The 21,036-nt window shown below is 37.7% G+C and overlaps 1 protein-coding gene across 8 annotated transcripts in view; it reads left to right on the forward strand.

Moving 5' to 3' along the window:
* Positions 1-21,036, forward strand: part of large2 (LARGE xylosyl- and glucuronyltransferase 2) — a 119,539-nt gene that overhangs the window by 42,429 nt on the left and 56,074 nt on the right. Inside the window, exon 1 of one of the 8 annotated variants that reach the window (XM_016462992.1) lies at positions 5,225-5,244. The exons of 6 other annotated variants lie outside the window; for them this stretch is intronic. The gene's annotated coding sequence lies outside the window, so the exon portion shown is untranslated. Of the gene's footprint in view, positions 1-5,224; positions 5,245-10,666; positions 10,972-21,036 lie in introns of those variants that run through there. One more of the 8 variants, XM_016462919.1, reaches the window with a different exon arrangement.

The following is a 21,036-nucleotide window of genomic DNA, read 5'->3' on the forward strand; positions in this document are numbered from 1 at the left end:
TTATACATTAACATATGGAGCTGTCATTATATTTTAGGAAGGGGGTCCTCGCAAAGAGATCATCATCTACTTGAAGTAGAGTATACTAAAGCAAATGTTGCATGTATGCAAAATATTAATGTGGTGATATGATAATGTAATCATAGTATCGTATAGTCTCGTCCTCATTTCACATCTCATAAAGTGAATTTCCATATCCATATCTTCAGCGCCATTGCTACTTAACTCATTTTCTGAGGTAACTTCTGAGCAACGCTTCATGATATATGAGTAGGAGAATGTAAGGTAGTTTTAAAGGCTTCCTCTGAGCCGAGCCAAAGCTTTACTCTTCCTGTAATAGTGCTGAAACATTTCTGTTGGTTTTGCAGGACATTTACACTCATTTTATAGCCTGTTGGAATGACGGTGAGCAGTATACTGACAGTACAGAGCGCAGTCTCGTCGCTCATTCTTATGTCTCTGAAGTTGTTGTCACCTCGGGTTGTGAACGGGCTCTGTTTGTGATCGTGATGGTGGTCACCAACTGTGTACACACACATGGCTGAAGCTTGGCTTAGGATGATTAGATGCCCACTCTTTATCCTTCCGAACCACACACACACACACACACACATACACACACACACAAGGTCTAACAGATGGCCTTCCTTGAGAGAAAGACAGTGATCCTTTATCACCTTGTCCGTTGTAGTATCAACAGCGTCGTTTGAAGAAATGAAACAGGCTCCCTGATTGCACCAAAAGGACAGTTTGCTGACAGAATTGCAAGGATAGTGACCCCCAGAGCGACACCAAAACAGCATGTTTCTGATTCAAATCACATTTTCGCATTCAAATAGCTCCTTTTCATCCTACTCTGGTTATTCATCTGTTCTTCCTTCATCTTTCTCTCTTTGTCACTCTCAGTAAATGTCATGAATTCAATGTGCTTCACATCAATATGGGCAAGTTGAATGGGGCTGAAGTGACCAGGGGTGGATAAAAAAGTCCAAAATATGTAATCCAAAAATATAAGAAATATTTGTTTACTTAAACTGCAAAATTAGATGGATGGATGGATGGATGGATATAGAGAGGAAGGATAGATGGATGGATGGATGGATAGATGGATAGATGGATAGATAGATAGATAGAGGATGGGTGGATGGATGGATGGATGGATAGATAGATAGAGGATGGGTGGGTGGATGATAGATAGATAGATAGAGGAAGGATGGAGGGATGGATATAGAGAGGAAGGATTGTTGGATGGATATAGAGAGGAAGGATGGATAGATGAAAGTCAGATAAATAGATGAATAGACCAATAGAAAGATGGACGGATAGATGTGTAGAAAGAGACAGACAGACAGATAGATAGACAGATAGATAGATATATAGATAGACAGATCTTATTATATCTCTGTATTTATAAGTAAAATATAATTACAAACATACATCATGTTAGTATTTGTTATACTGAGTTTAATTAAATTTATATCAATAAAGTGTAATAAAATGTCTGGACATGATTTGCATTACTATTTTACAGTAATGAAAATGTTTTAACATTTTATTGACTTATTTAGCAATATAATAATGAGAATTTGTTAGTAAATAGTCTAGAAAACAAGTCACACGGTTCTAAAATGATTCCATCAAAAGGATCCTAAAACAGGCTTCATTTCCTGAGATGTTCCCCTTTGACTTGTCACGCATGACTCATGTAAAGTTCATCTGACAGAACTGAGGGTGTGTATGTGCTAATTTTACAGCCTGGGTGATTAATATATTATAAGCTCAGCCTCACAGGTACATGCAGAGATATCTGTGACCTCTCTGTCTTAATGGAAAAGCTTGCCACAGGTCTCGTCACTAACACTAGAGGCCTCTCTTTGTTGTGAGATGAGTTATGCAATGCAAGACTCCACAATGCTGTTTTTAGCATCGAGGTCAGTTACAGCAAAGGAGCTTTTGATGGTGTTTAAAAGGGCCGAGTTTTAGGTGCAGTAACGTATAATCCTACACTCACATCAGCTGAAACATACCAATAAAGACTGAAGGCGAGTATCGTGAATAGTGTTATACAAGACAGCGCTGAGAGAAGAACTCAAGTGACCCTGAAGGAGGATTGGCATTACCGCCCACATCCTGGTTCGATGTACACACAGAAACGCACCGAGAGCATTAATGACTAGCGGGTCAGCACCCACGACACACCGCTGACATTGCCACACTCCAGAAAAGCTGTTTTTAATTGATTTTCTGCTTTCACATAGAAGTAGCAAGAAAATGAATGGTCTTGTGACAAATTCTCAACTTTACTGTCCTGTTTTTTGGCCTTTTTGCTTTGGGATAGTGAAGCCTGATGGGAAATGAAAGGGGAGGAATGGGGTCAGGCATAGTGAAATCTACAGATTTTATGCATGCACTGCAGCTAAGCATGTCAAACGCACATACGCTACAGTTGCACTCGTCATGTGTCATGTTCTCACCTAATGTGTTGTGTAACCAAAATTGAACATTCTGATAGATAATCAACCTCTAGTGAACCCAGATGCCTAATGCTTTTAAAGTTTTAAAAGCATTTGTTTTGAGTTTACCGCTAACTGTCCTTGCCAGTATGTTCTTGGATGCCTTTGTGGAAAAGAAGTGCACTTTAGCATACTTGTAATACAGAGCTAATATACTTTAAAAGAATATACTTACGTGCAGACTGCATGTAATGTTTTAGGACACTTAATAGCATGTTATTAACAATCTCATGTAAATTTATTATGGTTTACATTTATGGAATCTATATTAAATGTGAACCACTTAAGTACATCTTTTTATGTGATTTACTTTTATTGTCTTTGAAAAATAGTTAAATTGTTCTGTCAAATGCACTGATAAGCATTTATGGTAAACTGAAATATACTTACATGTCATTTCTATTGAAACTTGTATGTCATGTATTTAAATATATCTGTAATTACACGTTTGTATTAATGATGAATTTGCAATTTTATACATTTAAAATGTATTACATTTAAATGTGATATCAAATAAATCAAGTGCTTTACGCATGATTTAGTGTGTTAGTCAACACAACAAAATAAGCGTATGTCTTTAAGCATGGCAAATTGTTATTAAAACAAAATGATTAAAATGCACTTTAAAGTAAAACGACATTATTTGACAATATTTGACACGAAAGTGCACTCTATTTACATGTAAGTGGCCTTTTATATCATTAATATTATATTATCTGCAAGTACCGTTTTCTAGAAATATATTTTTAAGATTTGAAGTCACTACAAGATTTAATACAATTAAAGGGACAGTTTGCCCTAAAATAAAAATGTTATCATTTACTCACCCTTGTTGTTCCAAGTTGTTCCAAACCTGAGTTTTTCTTCTTCTGTTGAGCACACAAGAAGATATTCTGAAGAAAGTTGGTAAGCAAACATTTGACGGTAGCCACTGACATGAAAAAAAAAAAAAGTCAATGGGTACCATCAACTGTTTGGTTACGATATTTTTCAAAATATCTTCTTTTGTGTCCGACACATATAGGTATTTTTAGGTAGACAGATTTTTCATTTTTGGGTGAACTTTTCCTTTAAGCACACTTCATTTTCTCAAAGGTGTTAATACGACAGATTGACGAAATGTCCTTGCATTGACAGTGCCATAACTATTTTATTAGACATTTGAGTTTGTGTATGTTGGACAGTTGAACGTGCTGAGACCGTGATCAATCTGGGAGAAAGAGAGGAAGTGATGTCCTGGATTAAAAATGTATATTCGCCTAAACATTAAATATTTAACCACAAACTACCTTTGTTTCCTCGCTGTACAAGAACACAACATCAAGCCCCTGTCAGAACATTTCTGACTCGCTTTCATCTAACACTGATACACCATCGTCTACAATTCTTCACTGAAGACATTTGCAGGCACGTTTGCCCAGGATGAGTAGACAAACATTGTTTAACAACAGCCCTCCATAACTCTGCTTATCATCCCATCATTCCTCCCTTTCGTCCATGACTTAGGGTCAGAGAAGATAGTGTGAGAATGAAAGGGCCAATGGCAAAGGTCATTGTTTGTTTTTATTAAAGTCTGGTGGCCTTCAAGACCCTGGAGTCATTTTTTGAGGAGCCAACACCAGCATGTGCCAGTGTGGTTACGACCAGTTGGGATGACCCTTTAGTTAAATGCACGACACACTGCTGTTTAGGTTCTGGATTCACATTTGTAACCCCCCTCTAGCTCGTTTGCACATATAAAGGCCCATTGTGTGTGTGTAAGTGAGGGCGATCACAATCTTGTGTTGTTTGATTTCTAGTAGGAGGTGCTGGGGAATGTGCCTGATCAGCTGCCGGAGGTGTGAACGGTTTATGATGTTTATAGCAAGCTAGCTTTGTTTTTATGTATATCTTATGGCGCTTTTCCACTGCGTGGTACGACTCGGCTCGGCACGGCTCACTCGGTTTGCGTTCCACTGCAGTTTAGTACTGCTTTAGAGTGGGCGGGATTATTCACATGTCGTTATAGTTGCACCGCCTCTACTGCCGCGACTCCTGAAAAACTTTTTCATTATGTGTCGCCCCATCAAGCTCTCGCTGGATCCGCTCCTCAGCTATCAACGAGAGGAATGTCTGTACTTCCTCAACAGACCACAGGTGCGCTCGTTCAAAATAGTTGCATTTGATCCTTCGCTGGCTGTGCTGATTTAAATCTAGCGGGTCTGTTGTGTCTCGTGTCACAAGTTCAATGACGCAGGTAGTGACGATTCTCTCCGGCCAATCAGTGATCAGCAGAGTTTACATGGTAACGGTACAATTCGCTTGGAACCTCAACCGAGGTGGTACTGAAAAAAGTACCGGGTACCAGGTACTGTACTCAGTGGAAAACCCCCCAAAAGTGAACCGTACCGAACCGTATCGTGCCATACCATGCAGTGGAAAAGTGCCATAATATGTCATGCAGTATCCGTGCGTGCAAAGGTTCTGCGCGGTCCTCTTGTTCAATATTCTCAGGGTCTGAATCCGGCTCAAATTGATATGGCAATATTGACGCCATCATTAACTATACCGGAGCAGACGGAACTTGCTGCTTTGGCAAGGAGTGGGGCAGTACTGAAACACTGTCTAAGCTGTTCGCCAATCACAACGCACTGGGACAGCTAACCAATCACAACACATTTCATTTTTCAGAAGGCGGGCCTTCATTAAACCCGGAACTAATCGAGCCGTTTGTGCCAAGCTGGGGAGAAAGGTATTGTAATAATGTAAATTATGTGAAAAATAATGCGTTTTTCGAACCACCAAGCATGAGAGCATATTCTAGTACACCCCCAAAACAAAATCAAGACTTTGTAAAAAAGCATAATAGGACCACTTTAAGTGTTAAGAAACAGTCATAAAAGTGTACTGTCTTTAAGTACACTTAAGTGGCAATTTACTTCATTAATATTATATTATCTGCAAGTACAGATTCTTAAAAATATACGTTCAGGATTCGAGGTACACTACAAATTAGGGCTGTGCGATATGGACAAAAAAAAAACCTATCGCGATTTCTTTGATCAATTTTGCGATTTCGATTTTAATCACGATTTTGACACACACAGACATGCTTTACAGTCATTGTAAGAGCCATATGTTATTTGTTTATATAGATGTGGAATAAATAAATAATTGTGTGTGTTAAGCAATTGTAAAATAATTATAAAAGTAAATAATTTAATATGTGTATTATATTTCATATTGACAATGATGTCATTTCCGGCAAGGACCGTTTTTTGTGACGCAATATTGGAGCGAAACAGTTTTTTGACCGTGTAACATTTTTCCAGTTAATTTTGTTATTAAAATCTACCTAAAGAAAATTTCTGGACTACGGAATGTTATTCGAGTTCAAATCACGCTCACACATGAAGCAGAAGCAAGAAAGATGAAAATTTTAACGGATTGCTATTACAAAGAAAGTAAAAAAACTCGCTGTAAATATGGAAAACGAACGTGAAAGTGCGCGGACGGCGCGCATTTGAATCGACGGCAAAGACATCATCAAGGAAATCAACGTCTGTGAATGAACACTGAAATGTTTCACGATCGTGGACTATGTGTAGTGGACAGTAGGGTGACCATACGTGCCATTTTCCCAGGACGCGTCCTGGCCAGGATTTCTATATTGCCTAAAATGTATCTGCAAACAAGAGTGAATCTAAAAAGAGGCATGATTCAGATGTTGAAAGTGGATCAGTTTCCTCCTCAGTATCATCAGCTTGTGCACGAGAAGAATCAAAACGTGCAGCTCTGCTAGCAAGGGCAGCGTCCCTAATGAAGAAACAACAACTTGAAATTGAAAAGATGCAGCTCGGAGCAAAAATGGAGAAACTTGAAATAGAAACAGCTCTTGCAGAAAGCAATGCTAAATTAAAGGTCCTGAAAGAGTATGAACGATCTTGGAGGAGATAACTGCGTGCTATCAATAATGCCAGTAAAAGTCAAATCGAATAAGAGTGACAGATATGTAGAAACATATGCTTTCCTGGATGCAGGAAGTACAGCTACATTTTGTACGGGGGAACTGCAAAGGAAACTGAACCTGAAAGGGAAGCCAACTCAAATTCTACTAAGCACTATGTGTCAAAATAAGCCAGGAGAGCAGAAGTTAGTAAACAGTTTCATCCTCACAGACTTGGAAGTGTGTGCACTGGAAGACACAAAGTATTATGAGCTACCTAAAGTCTTCACACACAGCAGTATCCCTGTTCAAAACGAGAACATTCCCAAACAAGAACACATACAAAAATGGCCATACTTAAGCGAAGTAAGCATACCTAGTATTGATGCAAATGTAGATTTGATTGAAGCCAACAGTTCAAAGGCAATGGAGCCATGGTACATCATAAACAGCCAACAGGGTGGACCTTATGCTGTGAAAACTGCACTGGGCTGGGTGGTGAATGGACCCATCAAGAAAGAAAGCAACACTGCAGAAAAGTCCAAACTGCCACATCATACAGTTAATCGTCTCTCAGTGGTGGAGATAGAGCAATTGTTGATTCAACAGTACAACACAGATTTTCCAGAACGCCACTATGAAGAGAAAGAGGAAATGTCAATGGAGGACAAACAGTTCATGCAGTCAGTGCAAGAAAATACTAAGTTTGAGAATGGGCATTACTGTGTAAGACTACCATTGAGAAATTAAGCAATCAAAATGCCAAACAATCGATGTGTTGCCGAACTGTGTGCTGCTAACCTGAAAATAAAGCTTCAAAAGAATTCAAGTTTGCTTGAAGATTACTGTAGCTTCATGAAAAGTATAATAGAGAAAGGATACGCAGTTAAAGTTCCCCCAGAACAGCTTGTTCGCAACGACAACAGAGTCTGGTACATACCACACCACGGGGTGTACCACCCAAAGAAAAACAAAATAAGAGTGGTTTTCGATTGTACTGCTTCGTTTCAAGGCATGTCTCTGAACAGCCAATTGCTACAAGGTCCGAACCTCACAAACACACTCATTGGTGTCCTTACCAGATTTAGGGAAGAACCAATAGCCATGATGGCAGATGTGGAGTCGATGTTCTATCAGGTGAGGGTTCCTGAGGAGGACGCAGATCTGCTTCGTTTTCTTTGGTGGCCAGAGGGCAATTTGAATGCACCTATAGAAGAATTTAGGATGATGGTGCACTTATTCGGAGCCGCTTCGTCACCAAGCTGCGCCTCTTATGCACTGAAAAGGACTGCAGAGGACAGAAAAGAAGTAGCATCTCCGAAGGCTGTTGAAACAGTTATGCACAATTTTTAAAGGCAAAATAATCACTAAGTAAAGGTGTAACAAAATGTCTCTAGAATAGACATATGGCAGAAAAAAAAAAAAATCCCGTGTCCAGGGATGTTTTTTTGCCATGCATTGGTCATAGAGCTCTTCGTGGCATTGCCTCAGATGTTGAACTAGATTTGTTGCACCAAGTTCACACGTACTCCGTCTGCAGTGCGTATACAGTATATGTATGTGGTGGTAGACTTTAATTATATGCATTTATGGTGTAATTACTAAATTTCCTCTCAATCCATGTTATTTTTTACCGCGAATAATGCACTGTCACTTTCAGCTCGTGCAGCACAGCAGAAATAGACTCAGTGCGGAAACGATCGCAGCATGACTGCTGCAGACGCACCGCTTCTGGAGCACACTGCCGGACCGCAATCGCATGCAGTGTGAACGCTCTGATCCATTAACATGGGCGCGGAAAAAATACGCACCACAGATGGAGTGTGTGAACCTGGCATTACGTTTGTATGCCCGCCCGGTCTGTTCTGTTCTCGTGCTCCATTTAGGTGTGCTGCATTCTGATTGGTTCGGATAGCATACTGCGGGAGGTCGGGGGTGCGGAAAATCGTGCTGTAAAGCGATTTAGAAATCGCGATTTTATGACCGTTTCGATTAATCGCACAGCCCTACTACAAATGCACATATACAATTAAGCAGACTTGTTATCATAAGAGAGAGCTTCGTTTTAGCACAACAATCTGCAGCCTACTTCATATTAGCTTGTTTCTGAAGCACATCCACTTCATTAAATGTTTAGCAAGATAAAAAATGTGTGATGAAGCCCCCTGGGCCCTTTTTCCATTTGGGTACAATCACAGGTCTGCAGTCAAAATGTCTCATCCCCCACAATGCACCAAATTGCAGCTATGCACCAAATTGCAGCTATATTAAGCCACATTCATTGGTTTTCTCCACATGCAAAGGCAGATGAATGAGAATAGAGAATATGGCTGTCCTAGGGGATGAGGAGCGGGGCCCGGCCCCTGCAGTGTGCTCTCAAAGGACGCGGTGGAGGGTTATCTATGAGCCTCAATGCCCAAATCTCTCCGCAGAGAGTGAGAGCTCTCAGTAGTCTTGGGAAATCATGCAGTGTGCCTATTGTCAAGGCTGTTCTGCAGTGTGATCTGATATTTGTGTGCTATTGCTTTTCTTTTTATCGTCATTGTGAAATACACAAATAAATGTGTCACAAACTGCTCGCAGACTGTCCTTACTGTCATGTCAAAACTATTTGTATAGTGCTTTTATCAATAGACTTTGTTTCTCAGCAGCTTTACAAGCAATCAAGCATTTGAGATTTGCTATATTTACATTTTTGCAATTGATATAAAGTCACACAGCCAAGATTTGCTAAATAGAATCTACTGCTTTTCATGTTATGCTGTATATCCAACTTTAATATATTTCTGGGAAATAATATAGTTGTATTTTGCTCCAAATAAATAAAAAATCAGACAGTTGAGATTTGTTACATAGTATATATCACTTTACATGAATGTACTGTATGTATGCAAATATTTTGGATATACTATATATCTAACTATATATATGGAGCTGTGCAATAATACAATTTCTGTCATCACAGTTCTCTAAGAATTTAGCATGGTAATGTACATGGCAAAGTTAATGTGTTTGGTCTTGTTGGAATAGATCTGCAAGTACAGATACTTGCTACTGTGAATACATCCACAGACATGCTGCTGTAAGCATGTAAGAAATACTGCTGCTGCACATATATATGAAATAACCCCCATATATAGCATACATGAAATCACCCTGTAGCAGCTCTTTACGGGTGGAGCTGGGGAAGGTGGAGGGTTTCTGAAGCGCACTGCAACTGCTACAGCAAGCCCTAGTCAAGTATTTTAATGTTGAGCAGCAAGCTCATTGGCTGCTGATGTGAAAAGAATCCAATCAGCTGTGCCATATGAATAATGATGTGAATATATCAGATTGAGTTAGAACCTGCACCATATAGATTTTCATGACAGAACATTTAAATTTTTGCTATGATAAAAACAATATTTGCTTTATTGTACATATTGCTTTACATGAGTATACTGTATGTATGTAGGTAAAGTAAGATGTGCTATATGTTTAACTTTGCATATATCACTGTGCAATAATGTAGTTAACATTTTATATAACAAAATTTACACTCTGAATGAATGTACTATATCTATGTGGGACATGCTTATATCCAATTTTATAATAAAGAGGTGCATGATTATATAGTTACATTTTGCACTGAAATCAAACAGTTGAGATGTATACAGTATATATCACTTTACATGAGTGTACTGTATAATATACAGTATATTCAAATGTATATGTAGAGCTGTGCGATAATAGAGTTGACATTTTGTGACAATGCAAGCAATCAAGCAGTTGAGATTAGCTACATACTGTAGTATATAACAACTATACAATTATCTTGTATGTACTGTAAAACTGTAAGTATTGCATGTACTTTATGTATTAGAGTAAAGTTGAACATTGTTATATATCCAGCTTAATAAAAAAGATATAAAGAGCTGGATGAAATATGGTTACATTTTGTGACAAAATAAAACAAATCAGGCAGTTGGAATTTGCTATAGTATATATTACTTTACTTGAGTGTACTGTATGTATTCGAATAAAGTTGGATATATGAAAGCTGTGCAATAATATAAACAATCGCTGAGATTTGCTATATAGTAGACTATTTTAGTTTTATGTGAGTGTATGTATGCAGATAAAGTAGGGTGTACTAATATAATATAGTTACATTTTTTGACAACATAACAATCAAGCAGTTGAGATTATATTACATATCACTTAATGTCAGTGTGCTGTATTTATCCGGGTAGGGTTGGATATTCTTATAGTAGTTGTATAATCATTATGTGGTGATGTGTCTGTCTGATGGGCTGTTTGGAATGGCTGGTCTGTTACCCACAATCCCCCATGGTCTTTTGCTTGCCAGCTGAACTCCGACTCTCTTCCTCCGCTACTTCTTCCTGCCTGGAGACTGTGTGACGGATCATGCTGGGCCAGATCCTTGGAACTGTGGGATTTACTGCTGACTAAGGACTCGTTTGACGAGCTGAGTGGGTGGAGGAAAGAAAACGAGGGGGGAAAAAGGGACGATATTGTTAAATATTCAGTAAGGTCAGTTGATTTGCTGTGTGAGAGAGAGAGATACAGGGTGACACAAATATGTGAGGATCTGAGACTTGCTGTCAACCAGCATCACGTGTCCGCTTGGTCAGTTATGATGGTCATGCAAACATAATATCAGCAAATAAATAAATATAAAAAAAAAAATCAGTTGCCCCCGCTCACGCTGTGTTTGTTTTTCATCGTAATTGTGTTTATGGATGCATTAGCAGCACTTGCCTGTTAATGAAACATTACCTGATAATTCATCCTGTTGTCTTTTCCCCTGAGAGGTGTGATGTGTGTTTAAAAATGGGCTGTTAGTAAAAGCTGTGGCGCAGGACACTGCTATGTCTATCAACTGCATTCATACCTTGTGTACAAATATAAGCAGGATCTACTTTATAAAACAGACCCTCCATCTCTGTGTCAAATGCAGTGGAAGAGTGTGGCTAAATTTAGAAATGGAGTACTAGTAGTGTATACTAGCAAGTATACTGCATACTGTCTACTATTTTTTAAATGTCTGTGGGTCCCCGCAGGCCACAGGAATTGTGTTACGGCCTAATAGGATTATGAAACTAAAAAAGGCAATGATTTAAGTGAATAAATGTGAGTTCAAAGTCAAAACGCTGCACTGTTGCGCGTTCTACAGGCTTGCCTTTTCAGAGTAGTTTGCAATCAGTAAAGTAAAGGGCAGCCAATGCTGCGGCGCCCAGGGAGCAGTTGGGGGTTCGGTGTCTTGCTCAAGGGTCTCACCTCAGTCATGGTATTGAAGGTGGAGAGAGCGCTGGTTATTCACTCCCCCCACCTACAAACCTGAGACTCGATCCCGCGACCTTCGGGTTACAAGTCCGAATCTCTATTCATTAGGCCACGACTACCCCCGAAAAGCTTAAAGCTAAAACATTAGCTAAAACATTACCTCACATTTACGATTGCGATTGATCAGACGATTGCTTATGATCTACTGTTGATGAGTAATGACAACACTTACTTTATGGTATTTATATTGTAATATGTTATAGATCAGGGCTGTCCAAACTCGGTCCTGGAGGGCCGGTGTCCTTGGTAATAAAAGTGCACATTTTATCTATGTCATCTTTTCAGTGAGTAGCTGGAAATAGTAAAGTACAGACATTTCAAAAGAAGAGTCCTAGTGTATTTATTGCTTGTTTATAATTAAAAGTCCTGCATTGTGCATTAAAGGGGTCATAGGATGCTACATGCACTTTTACAAGTTGGAACTGAAATGTGTGTTGGCAGTGTGTGTTTTTCTGGAATTTGTATTATATATTTTTTGGCATGTTTATGTTTAATTTAACATAAACTCTTGTAGCTTCTATCTGGGTCTCTAAGAATATTATTAGAGACTAAGAATATTATTTAACATATTCAATATATAGATTTTACTAGCATTGGAACAGTCTTTTTATTATTTTAATTAACACATTATTATTATATCAGCAAAATAAGATGTTGATGGACCTCTAATTCATATATATGTATTATTACATTAATACATTATTATTAAATTATTACATTAATCAATTTCAATATATATGTATATATTGAATAAAACATGACTTGACAAGGTTTCTGCGGGTCTTATTAAGACTTTTAAAAGTCTTAATTCTCCCTTCCACAAATTAAGGCCTTAAATAAAGTCCTAAATCAGAGCAGAAAGTCTTAAATACATAGTCATGTCGTTACATGTTGCATGCACTGTAAAACAAAAGGGGGGAAAACTCATATCTTCCTCAGCATTTTTGTCTTGTTTTCCAATACATATCTAAACTTCCTTAAATACATTTACTTGAGATGCAAAATGAAGATATTCGAAGTCTTTTTGAATTGAACAAAATGAATGGAGTTTATGCTTAAAACAAGATCAAATATCTGTCAGTGGGGTATGAACACTTAACAACACTTGATTTTTCTGGGCCCGTTGGCAGATACTTGTTCTTCTTGTTTTTGGTTTGTTTTAAATCATAAACTAACTTCTTTTTGATCAACTTCAATTTATCAATTTATCATAAACCTATCATAGACCTATCATATCTTGATTTAATAATCTTTAAACATTTGCACTGGAAGACAACACTGTTTGAAGTTTGCTCAGAAGGTACAGTAAAGGTTTTTTCCATATTTTAGTTCTCTCTCTCCCCCCTTGTAAAATTGATTAAAAATTAATGGCAATCTGTTGAAAGTTGTATTTTCAAACTTTGAAGTGTTTCATTTTGTGCACCCTAGACATTTACATTTTGAGAACATATTGACGTATTGTGTTCTCTTCAGGTTGGTCCTTGGACATACATTGTTAATTTAATTTGTGGTCTTCAAAAAGGTTGTCTTATATTTGACTTAAATTCTGCAGATACCCTGGAAGCCTATGCATTTTACAACATTTTACAATAGTATGCTTGTCATCACATGGCCTTTTTGCATGCTTAATTCAGTGAATGGTGTCATTTAAATGTTTTTTCTTTTCTTTATTTTTTTAATTATCATCTTCTTCAAGTCAAGTAATGAGTAAAGATTATCACAGTTGATATATTGGAAACCCCTTACAATGAAAATGGAATTTCATGTTGAGTGCATTGCATTGTGGGATATACAGTATAGGTCTTCCAGGTCTTCCATGGCTCTGTTCCAAAACCTGGAGAGCTGCCTCACTGTCTACTGCCAACATAGGCAGCTGTCTTTCAAGACTGCATCTTAAATGAAACAAACTAAATCAAAGGTAACAAATCTGGAATGATCTAAATAGACAAACAATTGTTCAGATAGTGCTACTGAAGTGAAGTGCATTGATTTTGATTGAGTTTTGAGTTATCATGTTGCTAAGCTAATAGCATTATACTCTACAAGCATAAAAACACACAAATATTGGGTGAAATAGTTCACTTGAATCAGATTTATTGATACTCATTGCCTAAAGACCAAGACACACTGCACAATTTTCGCGAAAGATTGGCATCATGAAACAATCGTTGTGATTTCTGTGATCGTGGCTCCTAATTGGTGGTCCTATGTCGTACAGTGAGAGAGGTTCAAAAATAGCCATATAATTTTCTGACAGTGTCAGAAATTCAGCATGATCATTGCACTGCTACGACCCACATTTACTGACTAGCCAATAAAAATGTGACATGAAATCAACACGACATGGCACTAAAACATAAAACTGCTTACCTCAAGCTCTTATCCCTTCCTATCCCTTATTCTTCTATATCTATAGTGATGTGCGTTGTAGCATAGGAGTCAATAGGTGTCATCATTGTATAGTCTACTTGCATGCAAGTTTATTAGATCTATGTCGCACAGTGTGATCTGCAATAATCTTATAGGATTGTAAAAATCGAGCAGTCTGTAGAAGGCTTTAGACTTTCACCGAAATGCTGAAAATTGTGAAAAATGCTGAAAATAATCTAAATTTAGATTTGGAAAATAGACTATGTGTAATGCATTCTGTGCACAGTAGGCCTATATATACATACTGAATACTGCAAAAATAGTTTGGTAGTAAATGATTTGCATAAAGACCCTTAAATACTTCAGTCAATCTCTTAAAGGGGTCATCGGATGCCCATTTTCCACAAGTTGACATGATTCTTTAGGGTCTTACTAAAAAGTCTGTAACATAGTTTGGTTAAAATTTCTCAATGGTAGTGCAAAAAACACCTTTTTTACCCTGTCAAAAACAGCTCTTTTCAGATCAAGCCGTTTTTGTAGCATTTTCCTTTAAATGTTAATGAGCTCTGTTGACCCCGCGATGTCGGGAGTAAATGATGACTGCTATGTTCATTATTTCATCCAACAACAGAACACCTCAATCGCTTAGGAGTCATTCTTGTCTACATCTGCTCTAGAGGTGAAATAATGGCGGACTGATGACAGTTCACTCAGGGCGGGTCTAAGGTAAGATGCCAGTCCAGTCTGTGCTGAAATGCTACTGTCAATCAAACTATCATGGGAGGGGCCTGTCTGTGTGATGTCATCTGAGATCGGCTTGATTTGTGAAAGGGGAAATGATTTAACGAGATTTTTTTTAAAAACACTGGGTGGATCATTATCATTATAGGGTGGATGTGTACACACACTGCCGACACACATTTCAGTTCAAACAGCTTGTAAAAGTGCATGTGGCATCCGATGACCCCTTTAAGCATTTTTAGTAAAGAATTCACTATAAATACCAATAAAATTGTTTTATTAAAAATGTCTTTCACAAATAAGACCCATATTTGACAAACCAGACATAAACGTTCACCTTTGACCATTCAGCAGCTTTAAATAGCTACACTACTGTTTAAATGTTTGTGGTCTGTAAGATTTTTTAAAATGTTTTTGAAAGCTCAACAAGGCTGAATTGAATGGATCAAAAATACAATAAAAAGAGCCACATTGTAAAGTATTATTACAATTTAAGATAACTGTTTTCTGTTCTAATATATATTCAAATGTAATTTATTCCTGTGTTAGCATAGCTGTTTTTTTTTTCAGCAGCCATTACTTAAGTCATCAGTGTCAAATGATCATTTCTTATTATTATCAGTGTTGAAAATTATGGTGCTGCTTAATGTTTATGTAGAAATCGTGATACAGTCTTTACTGCCACTTTTGGTCAGTTTAATGCATCCTGCTATATAAAAGTATATAAAAAAAACTCTGAAACTAATTTACCCAATGTAATTTACATTTTACATTTCTTTCTTATTTTCAATATATCTTCAATATTTAATATACATGTTTTTTTTTAACCATAATATGCTTTGACCTGGACAAATAGCAAAATAATGCCACAACGCTGTAAACCTCTTTAAGCAGTAACTTCCCCTTAGTTTTTTTTATTCCCCCTTTTTTGCCTTGTCCCGTTCATTTCAACTCACGCATGCATGCATGCACACAGACCTGTGCACACACTCACAAATGCAGCTGGACAGACAGTGCACTCTAATTACACACTGGTCCCTTGGACTCGCATCTGAATTTCTGGTGCCAGGAAGACAGGTTGGGGAGGCGTCACAACTTGTAAAAGTGCATGTAGCATCTGATGACCCCTTTAAGACTGATAGCAGATTAAACTCTTAATGCATTATATGCTGTTGTGTGTGTGTTTGTAACACTATTCAGTTCTTGTTCTAACGTTTTCCATTTCCATTTTGCCTAGTTCTTTGGGAACAGTGCTGGAGGTGGGTTTTGGACGGAAGGGAAATTTGTATTTTGGGTCTGTTCTGTATGTTTGTGTGTTTTCCTTTGAAGCCGTCTGTCTGGTTGCAGAAATATGGAGAGGGTTTTTATCTACCTCCAGGGATTTAGATGCTCCTGCTACTTTAGTGAGCTTTAGTCCACTGGGATTTTCGTAGTCTAAATCGGATTCATTCACAAAGTCCCTTGTCCTACAGATTTCCTTTAATTTAAAGCAGAGAAACAGTCAATAAGGTAAGCTGAGCGACAGTTATCGGTTGTATGACTATTAGAATTCAGAATAACACAGCAGATACTGACCTTTACATTCACAGACACACCTCAGCTGTCACTGTTTTATGCCTTAACGGCACAGTGAACTTTGCTCAACCTCCCAGCACTATGCAGCCATTTGAGTTTTAGTACTGTGTCATAAAACTGCATCGACTCTGGATGGACGATGGCGCCTTTTGGTTTTTTAATCCTTATGGGCCAAATCAATGTCTTTTGTTACTGCTCCTTATCGGTTCGGGGCAGAAGTCGGCCGTGCGGCGTTAAGGTTTTGGAGGGGGTTTACTGCCCTGCATATGGTCTGAATGAACGTGAGGTGAGAGCTGGTGGGAGTTCTCCATTAAAAGAGCGATAAAACTCAATAATCTTCCCATTGGAGTGCAGTACGGCCACAGGCTAAACACAGACAGGTGGCGTAATTAACTCTAAGCAACCTTCACAACTGCGTAGATCTCTTTGAATAGAGGAGCTAATGGCTATTGGTTGCTGATCTGATTTTGCCATTGGGACCTGATGGAATTGCACTCTGGAGGTATAGGAAAATTTGAAAGCTGTGGGGAGGCAGAGAAAGTGAAAGAGAGGCAATTATGATTTCTGCAGGATAGGGACTAAAATGCTGACAATGAACTGAGCAGACTGCAGTCACTTGCATTTGGCTTCGAATTGTGAGAGAAACAAACATTCATCACTGTAACTCGCAGTGACGTGGAGCGAGAGGCGTGATAGACGGAGTGTGGAAGCTGAGAGGTGCCAATTAGGTTTTATTGTGCAGAGCGTTTTGATGTAATTATTTTGGTTCATTTTACCTCTCTGCACAAAGTTAATTTAACAGAGGTTTCTTTCATGCCCGAAGGAAAAAACATTTTGCTGAAAGATTTGTTTTGGAGCATGGAATATTGTTTATAGCTTCTCAATATCTGGTCAGAGATGGTCATTACTTGGTCGTTAGTTTGTTTTCCAAAACATGGCTACTGGTGTAAGTAGGTTTTATGAGCAGGGGAATCTCTAACAAGAGCTTTGTGATATCTCTCCTAGACTGCATGAGATAAACAGATGCCAAATGGAGTCTCTGTTTCTCAGATGTTTGTCCTGAGAAAAAGACACTGGTAATCGTGTCTTCTCTAGAGTTTAAGAAGAGAAATGTGAAAATTTGCGATTACAGTATATTTAATTCTTACAATATCAAATAATTTTGGCTAATTAACGTGCTATCCATGTTACTTTTATACCACACTGATGTTGGTTTTACTTAGAACATGCTAGTAATTTTCACAAATAGTTACAAATAACTGACTACCCTGCTGAAAAAACACAGAATTTGTAATGGTTTTACTTGTTATAATAGAAATTGTATTGTTATAATGGAAACTGTAATGGTCTCTGTCGGTCTGTACTGGTAATTTGTCACATTTTATTGTTGGCTTGTTAAAACCACTAAATCCTAATGGAATATGTTCCAATACACACTAGAGGAAGCCATTTATTAATGGTTTTAATGGTTAATAGTTGATGGTTTGTAATGTTTGTAATGATATTTGTAGTGGAAACCATTAGAATTTATTTTTATTTAATTTATTTATTTATTTTTTTGTAGCACATTGAATTAAAAAGTGACATTTGTTTAAGTAGAAATAATTTTTACAGTGAACTATACATACATACTTATGTATACTATAGCCTATATATTGTGTCTATAGAGACATCTAAAACAAAGTTTAGGAAACACAAGCAACACTACCAAAAATACAATAATCTCCAATCTGAGAAAGAGCAGCTTCTGAGCAATATGTTCCATTGGATATTGTTTACTCTTTAATTCTTGGTAAGACTTCATAGTCCACTTTAGACATTCTTTTATAGAATACTACAATGCAACTACATGTCAACTAGCAGTCATTAGATTATTAGTAGAATGTGTGCTCAATACTGCTAACACTTTATTTTGATGTTCATCCAACAGACATACTGAAGTAACTTTGCAAGTATGCCAACTTATTTTACTAACCCTAACCCTAACCCTAGCAGTCTACAATACTCTAATGAGAATTAGGTGACAAAGTTACTTATAGTTAGTAAAATGTCTAAAGCCGACTATCAAATTTAAGTGTAACCTAACAATGTGTCATTGGGTATGTGCAAATATTAAATCTCCTCTTCTAACCAGTTTGTAAGACGTAAGAAAAAACAACAACATACACACATCTGTATGATATAAAACATTTGTAAACATGCATGTTATGGCACTGTGCAAGTGTGCAGTTTTTGAATATGATTGAAAAAATAGACAGATTCAAGCATTTATGTGCGTCGTTTTTTTTCTTCCATCGATCGAATAATTTCAGGTCTGCACCAACAATTTCAATTTGATCAAAAGCTCATCAATACGATTGTAAAAAATTTATTTGAGTGCATGTGAATGTAGATTGTCATTGCATTTCCTTTTACTCCACCAAAACATAAGTCCTTCAATACAAAATATCTGTAAAAGAGAGTTTGCCTATGTCAAAATGCAATTAAAATCACATTTGTATTTCCTAAATCCCAGTTTTAATATTCTATAATGCTAATACAATTTTTATTCCAAGTAGACAGAATTTTTAAAAATGCACCAACATGCAATGAATAATTACATTAATTAATAAGAATAATCACAACAAAAACACTTATTCGTCCAAGTAAATCAATATATACCATTGATCAGATATCTTTAATGATCAGGTTCGTTAGCTCAGCTGTAGGCTGTCTATGGTTGCCAGGCAACTGACACATTGATATAAAATTCAATTGATGTGTGGTCACAGATGTGTGTATATCGGCTATTTTATAATGTGCCTCATGCAATCAGATTTTACAGCGCAGATATCTTTTTTTATCATCAAAGCACAGCGAGGTGTTGTAGGCCAGATTTCAGGCGAAATCAGGATTAAAAATAGTTTTTAATTACAGAAAATTGATATTCTCTGTACTGTTCCTGAGAACTGCAGTTTCACACTGGGCAATGTCACCTTCACCAGCTTGTGATGTTATTTCAAAAGGGAAATATGGGGGATGGCTCATGTTCATTCCACTTCAAACATACTTTCAGATACTTGCAGTGGTGACAATATTCCATAATAAGTGCACAAAGGTCTTGACAAAATGGCAGAAAACTGCTGCTTACCCCCAAGCTCAGTTGTACCTTTTGCGCTACTGATCTTCAGCATTTTTCATGCCTTGCGGGATAAAGACATGACAGGCATTTCAGGGCTGGTGTAGACTGCTATTTTGGCACATCTCTTCATTGAATTTTGTCGTGAATCACATTAGCGCCGTGGGAAGATAAAGCCATGTAATGGTGCATAAAGCGATGCAGATACGTTCATTAACCCGAGGGTCGGTCCTGAAAAGAGAACAGCCCGTTATCTAATGATGGTATTGTTCTACTTGAAGGCTGGAGCTGTCGTTTGTTGTTTAGCATTATTCACCGGAGCGTACATCTTTTTTTATTCTCTGTGTATTTTGTTTTTGTCCTTTCTTTTTCTTTTCAGGCAATTTCCTTCTATTGCAGCTGCAAATAGCAGGGGCTAATTCAGAGAAACGTGAGGGGTGTTCAAGCCATGATATGTTGTAATTAACTCACATTCATTATTACACGTTTATATTCTGAATATTATAGTTCTGTTATAAAGAATCCTTGCTGTCTATCTACAATACTGTAGGCAACTGCCTTTTGAGGGTCTGTTTAAACAGGATTTGTTATTTTAAAACAGCTAGACAGAGCACAGTGGTATTGAATAGAAGGCGTTGGGTGGGTGCATTAACCCTTGTGAAAAAGAATTGTTCTTAACTGTATTGAATGTGCACTCGTAGTGTACTTCAAATCTTAGCTGATATAATATTAATGAAATAAAAGGTATACTTCATGACAATGTTTCTTAACCCACTTAAAGGGTTAGTTCACCCCAAAATGAAAATTCTGTCATTAATTACTCACCCTCATGTCGTTCCAAACCCGTGTGACCTTCGTTCATCATCGGAACACAAATTAAGATATTTTTGATTAAACCAGAGAGCTCTCTGACCCTCCCATAGACAGCAACGCAACTGCAATGTTCCCAGGTCCAGAAACGTAGTAAGAACATCAGCAAAACTATCCATGTGACATCAGTGGCTCAACTTCAATTTTGCGAAGCTACGAGAATACTTTTTGTGCGCAAAGAATGCAAAAATAACAATTTATTCAACAATTCTTCTCCCCCGAGTTCCGCCATTCCGCCATTTTGGAGAGTACCCAAGAACGTAATCAACGTAATCAGTGTTGTTTGAACACGCCAACATGAACATAATCAGCGTTTTTTATACTTAGGGCAAAGCGTGCGTATGCATTGTGACACTCTCCAAAATGGCGGAAGACGGTAAATCGGGGTAGAAGACTTGTTGATTAAAGCCGTTATTTTTGTTTTCTTTGCGCACAAAAAGTATTCTCGTAGCTTCGCAAAATTGAAGTTGAGCCACCGATGTCACATCGACTGTTTTACCGATGTCCTTACAACGTTTCTGGACCTGGGAACATTTCAGTTGTGTTGCTGTCTATGGGAGGGTCAGACAGCTCTCAGA

Source organism: Sinocyclocheilus anshuiensis, unplaced genomic scaffold (assembly GCF_001515605.1).
Source record: "Sinocyclocheilus anshuiensis isolate Anshui unplaced genomic scaffold, SAMN03320099.WGS_v1.1 scaffold297, whole genome shotgun sequence".
In the NCBI taxonomy this organism is placed as follows: domain Eukaryota; kingdom Metazoa; phylum Chordata; class Actinopteri; order Cypriniformes; family Cyprinidae; genus Sinocyclocheilus; species Sinocyclocheilus anshuiensis.